General features: G+C 37.3%; 1 protein-coding gene across 1 annotated transcript in view; it reads right to left on the bottom strand.

Moving 5' to 3' along the window:
* The window catches only part of VGlut (Vesicular glutamate transporter), a 68,276-nt gene extending 61,729 nt beyond the window's left edge, over positions 1-6,547 (bottom strand). The window contains exons 1-2 of the mRNA XM_073970976.1: positions 6,394-6,547; positions 5,445-5,668 (exon numbers count right to left, since the gene is read on the bottom strand). The gene's annotated coding sequence lies outside the window, so the exon portion shown is untranslated. The remainder of the gene's footprint in view (positions 1-5,444; positions 5,669-6,393) is intronic.

A 6,547-nucleotide genomic window follows, 5' to 3' on the forward strand; every position in this document is an offset into this window, starting at 1 on the left:
CATATCTTTTAATTTGTATATATTTTTCGAAATATAATTTGGACGCTAAGATGTAGCATCGGCTGCATCTTAGCATTAAAAAACCTATAAAACATCGCTAATTTTCCCAAAGTTCATACAATTTCGTTCCGCATCTGGTTTTAGTGTCACCATGAAAATCTGCATCGATATATACCTATTTCAAGGCAATCAGTCAAGAACCGTGGATGTAGCATCACACACTATTTTTGGGATAAAATGAATGTAGTTCCCTTATCAGTGAAGTTTTTAAATCTTTGTTTCCGCAAAAAGGAAGATCCTGCACTAGTTTTTTCATAGCAGTGCAAGCTGCCGACAGAATACGCGATAAAATGCGCGATATTTTCAAAAACAATATTAGGTGATTTTCCTACCTTGGAATTTCTCCTATCTCGCGTTTTAGTAGATGGATTTTATCGAGTATTGATTTATTAGATCCGCAACGTAAAAATCAAAAATTTGCAATCAAGTACGAGTAAATCGAATGCCAATTGTAAAAATTAGGCCCGAAAAATATGATTTTTAGAAATTTGTTCACACAAAATTTTCGTATCTGGATACAGATTTCTCTGAAGCTGTGTAGGCTACATTCACGACACATATATCAAATAAATCAGAATCGTGAGTTTTTCATTCCTATATATGATTTTTTGAAAAACCTGTTTGCGGAACGAAATTATAAGAAAATTTAAAAAAACACTAAAAATCTGGCTTCAAAATGTCAGCATCATTTAATGGTAGACGCAGATCAAATTTTGAGAAGTTATACACTAGTGAGATGATCCTTATTTAGTTGCCTTCTACTTTTACTTTAACGGGAAAATCGTAAAAAGTGTGGTTTAATCACAAATCGAGAGAAAACAAAAAAAGACACGTTGGCTTCAACCCATTTTTACCCATTTTTTAACATAAATATAGCCACAGCTTCCACGCAAATCAACTTTGAAGGCCAATATTTTTTGCCAAGTCTAAAAACATTTCATTTTATCCAAAAGCATTTAAATTGTACAATATACAACCACTATTCGCGAGTTATAAAGGGGTAAACCTTAGCTTCAACGATGTTAAATTTTCAATAATATTGCCCATATACCCTCGTTAGCATAAATGCTGAGGGTATAAACATATAAAATCTGCCTTCAAAATGTCGCCATTCATAAGAGGTGGAGGCAGTGGAGATTTTGAAAAGTGATACATTGGAAGTGTCGTCTTCATTTTATATTCTTTCACTTTCACTTTGGCCAGATATCCCTAATTTAAACTGTTTGACTGGCAACCGAATAACAAAGTAAAAAAAAACTAGTTTGCTTCAACGTGTTTTAACCTATTTTTATTCATTTACGCGGTCATAGCTCCCACTCAAATTAATTAATTAATTAATATTATTATTAATATAATATTAATATATTATAATAGAGTAAACCTTGGCTTCAGCAATATTAAATCGGCCGTTGTGCCAGAAAAAAAGATCGTCATGTTAATATTGCATGAACTCCTGGCCGCAAAAATGGATTTTTCTCCCTAGATCCGGCAAAATTGGTCAATCGCTCAAAAAAGGCTCTAGTGGATTGGTGCAAAGAAACTGTGAATAAAAACAATCGCGGTGCTTCAAACGGCATTTATAAGATCGTCACAGACGACGAATCATGGATCTACGCTTAGGAGCACGAAATAAAACAGGAACCGACCATTTAGGTCTTCGAAAGCGATCCAAATCCAACGGAAGTTGTTCACGTAAGAGGCTCTTCGAAGCGAATAATCGCCTGTTTCTTCGACAAAACTTACCGTGTGGCTACTATACGGGTTGAGATATGTAGGACGGTTAATTTTGAGTGGTATACTACAATTTGTTTGCCTGAAGTCTCCTAAGAAATTCAAAAACGAACAAGAGAAGACAAATCATTCTGCATCATGACAATGCGAGCTCTCACACATAGATTCAAACCAGCGCCTGTTTTGCCGAACAACACGTGGAATTTATGGGTCATCCGCCGTACAGCTTTGAATGGGGATCCAATGACTTCATTTGATTCTAGCATATCAAGAAAAAAAGTCGTGGTCAACTATTTTCGTAGCCAGAATATGCTGTTGAAGCGTTCAAGAACCATGTTTTGGGTGGTGTCTCAATCGGAGAGGAAAAAGTGTTTGAAAAATTGGTTTGAGCGCATGAAAAGGTGTATAAATCATGCTGGAGACTTCTTAAGTAAACAATAAAAATATTTTTGATGGTAAATATTCGCGTTTTCATTGTAAGGACAGATAGTTATCGTGCAGCCCTCTATTGTTCCTAAAACCGGCTGATATATCCTGAATTGTTCACAAAAATTCCACAGTTTTTATACAAAAAAAAAAAAAAAAACAATCATTGTTCCACAACATCCCATACGGGACAAGGGAGACTTCTCTCATATCAATGAGTGCACCCCGATTCATATTTAGCTCAATGATATGGGACCTACTGTTTATCGCCGAGTCCGAACGGCGTGTCTAAGACACCACTTGTAGAGAAGTTTTACAAGGCTGAAATACTCAGGAAATGTCGCCAAAATTACTGAGGGGTATTTTGCCACCGTTGAAGTTTTTATACACTCCACCCAATTTGGCTCCAATTTGGCACTTTGAGTTTCAAGAGGTCAAAAAGCTTTTGCACCAAAAATGGTGGAGTTCCATGATTTTCGGAATTTTGATGAGTTTAGCTACAATTTTTGACCGAACTACCTGTAATAACACTTGAGGGTTTCAGTGGCCACGAAAGTTCTCCGCCAAAAATCATGTATTGGTATGGCCCCCATATAACGGTACCTCCCGATTTTCGGTATTTTGAGGATTTTAGCTACATCTTTTAACCGAACTAGTTATAAATTGTCACTTGGTGTTTTCAGTGGTCACGAAAGTTCACCACCAAAAATCGTCAATATAGGTCCATGTTTTGCAATAGCCCCCATATAACTGTACCCCTAGATTTTCGGTATTTTGAGGATTTTAGCTACAATTTTTAACCGAACTAGCTGCAATTTGGCACTTGAGGTTTTCAGTGGTCACGAAAGTTCTTCACTAAAAATCGTTAACATAGGTCCATGTGTTGGAATACCCCCATATAACGGTACCCTTAGATTTTCGGTATTTTAAGGATTTTAGTTAAAATTTTTAGCCGAACTAGCTGTAATTTGACACTTGAGGTTTTCAGTGGTCACGAAAGTTCTCCACCAAATCGTTAACATAGGTCCATTTATTGGTATAGCCCCTATATAACGGTACCTCCCGATTTTCGGTATTTTGAGGATTTTAGCTACAATTTTTAAACGAACTAGTTGTAATTTGACAGTTGAGGTTCTCAGCGCCCACGGAACTTCTTCACCAAATTCGTCAATATGGGTCTATGTTTGGGGATAGCCCCCATATAACGGTACCTCCCGATTTTTGGTATTTTGAGGATTTTAATTACAATTTTTAACCGAAATAGCTGTAATTTAACACTTGAGATTTTCAGTGGTCACGAAAGTTCTCCACCAAAAATCTTTATCATAGGTCTATGTTTTGGTATAGCCGCCATAAAAATTATCCACAGATTGAACAAATTTTTAGGTTCCTTTTTATACCCTGAGCATTTATGCTAATGAGGGGGTACACACTTTTATACGGGCAAAATGTGCCTCATCGAAATAATGGTTTTAGACCACAAGTATGTTTGGACGAAATGTGTTTCAGACAATTTGGAGTTGATTTAGCCATGTTCGTCTGTCTGTCTGGCTGGAGTATCGTGCGCTGCAGCCAGACAGACAGACGAACGAACATCTCGAACGGATTAACCGATTCGGTCCAAAAATTTGGCTGTCGTATTTTTTTATGCAAACTTAGTTTAAGTTCGAAGGTGGGTTATATCAGTCCACTCCTTCCGGTACCTCCCCCACAAAAGTTCGGAAAATTTGTGCGCACGATAACTCATGAAGGAAGTAACCGACTTGGTTCATACTTTGCACATCGTGAAACTTAGATGATGTTCCAATATGAACTCAATCGGTCCACTCCTTCGGGTATCTTCGGAAAAGTTCAGTTAAGGACCTGCTCTTGAATTGCTTTGATTTTTGTTGCAACATCTTGTATGCACTGCCCCCATACAACGGTACAAGCTTCATCAGGGGCAAGTCCATACTTCCTGAGAAAATAGCCTGAAAGGTACAAAAAAAACCTCTATGGCAACGTGTGTAGTGTTTGGAGCGCAAGATAACTCGAACGGTCCAATATGTGGCCTTCGTAATATTTTGTGCAAATTTAGTTTAAGTTAGAAGATAAGCCATATCAGTCCACTCCTTCAGGCACCTCCCCCACAAAAGTTCAAACATGTTTGGAAAAATTGTGCACACGATAACTCTTGATGGGAATGACCGATTTGGTCCATACTTTACACATCCTAATATATCTACCATCAGGTTCGAATATGGACTATATTTGTCCACTCCTTCGGGTACCTCCCACACAAAATTTTGGATAAATTCACTTTAAGAACTGCTCTCGAATCACTTTGATTTTTGTTGAAGCAACTTGTATTCGCTGCCTCAATTACGACAATAAAAGTTTTTTCAGGGGCAAGTCCAAACTTCTTGAGAAAACAGCCCGAAAATTGTAAAAAACCCCAATGGCACCATATGTAGTGGCTGGAGACCTCGAGCCGAATACTGCGTTCGTCTACCCTTTGGATATTACAATATTTCTTCGAATATTAGATAAATACGAAGTTGGTCCACTCCTTGCGGTAAAGGATAGAAAATATTCGCTAAATTGATACGCGCGATTTCTCATAGACCTAGTAACCGATTTGGTCCAAACTTTGGATCTCTAAATATTGTCGAAACTTAGTTTATGTTCAAATTTTGGCCCTATCTGTCCAATCCTTGTGGTACCACCCTCACAATTGCTCAACATTTTTTTGTGGTTAAGGGTCTGTTCGAGGAACCTTTGGACATTTTTACCGAAGGTTTTCCTAGTGGTCCTGTTTATAGCGATATTATGTTTTCCGTAAGCTAGTGTGATAAAAAAAGCCCTATCTATCGATATGCCCGCAAATTTTTGAGCTTTAATCCTATCCATACTTTTGTCGGTTCATACGTCCAAAATTTTGCAAACCCCACTAAATACATATTTTTTTTTTTTTTGGAAAAAAAAGTAATTCAATCCACCCAGGCTGAGGGTATATCTCTGTCGGCAAAGCCGACTGACATTTTTTTACTTGATTTTACCAAATTTAGGCATTATGGTCGAAAAATTGCTTGCACCTAACAGGAAACTAATTATTCCATTTTAGTTCAGAATATTTTATGGTGGAGGGTAAAAAAAGTTCGGCCCAATAACTGTTTCATCATCAGTAACAGCCCACAACGTTACTATCCCACACTCAGCTTTTTTTCTCATTTTTGGCAGATACTTACATTTCGCTGTATAATTTGCGTAATCCATTTCCGATTTAGCAGGAGGAGGGCGTTAAAATTTCGATGATGTCATTTGAGCAAAATGCCAAGGCTTTTTACGAATACGACGAAAATCGAACACGACAAAGCAACGGAATTTTATCAGCAGTTCTCACACCGGTTATAGAGAATAAAATAGTTTACGATCAACAACGAATAAATATTTTTTAGTTGCGTTTAAGGTACTAGAGAATAACCGTTACGAAAACGAAATTTCGAGAAAAAGATTTACAAAAAACCGAAAAGGAAGTTCAAAAAAGGAAGGAATAAAAGCGAAAACAACTTCAAAACGGTATTTGAAGTGAAAAGTGAACTCTGGGACAGAGTGAAGCAACGAGTTGCACCGGAGCAACCACCGGGTTTGCAACTCTATCTGGAGACTGTAGTTATTTGAAAGGAAAACTTGAACTATATACGAATAATTGGATGGATAGATGGACAAGTGTGGGTATTTCTAATGGTGATGATGGCGATCATGAATAGAGGAATGACAGTAACTGAGGATTTATGGTGGTAGTGGTGGTGGATTTCCAGGTATGCTATGTATATAGGTTGCTTTTTTAGGTATTATATAAAACTGGAATATGTTGGCAGAGCAGAGCTGAGCAGTGATGCAATCGTGTACGTCATTGGAAATTTTGGAAATGTGAGTGTAATTTGTGGCAGAGGGATGGTTGGGGGATATTCTCTGCCTTCCAGTTTTCTGAGTAAATTGAAAAGGAAAAATCGAATATAGACACAATTTTCTTTTCACTTCTACACTTTGAAGTTGTTTGGCCTTTGTGCAGAGGCTTAATTGGTTTAAGAGTTTCGCTTTTTTGGTGGTTTAGAAATCACTGTTTTGAGTTTTTAATTAGTTTTTTTTTATTTTTAATTAAATTTTCTTTTTTCTTTTGAGAGTAAAACGGACCTTCTTTTGATATTGAGTTACAATTTGGTTCTTTGTTAGACAAGCACTGCGTTAGATCCGCTTTTTTGCCGTTTTTTACACCACACAACAGGACTACAAACGAAGGACTACTGTGTGAATCCTTAACACCAGGCAAATGCCAGCAAATGGACCA

This window comes from Musca autumnalis, unplaced genomic scaffold (genome assembly GCF_047663935.1).
Source record: "Musca autumnalis isolate F117 unplaced genomic scaffold, ASM4766393v1 scaffold_2, whole genome shotgun sequence".
NCBI lineage: Eukaryota > Metazoa > Arthropoda > Insecta > Diptera > Muscidae > Musca > Musca autumnalis.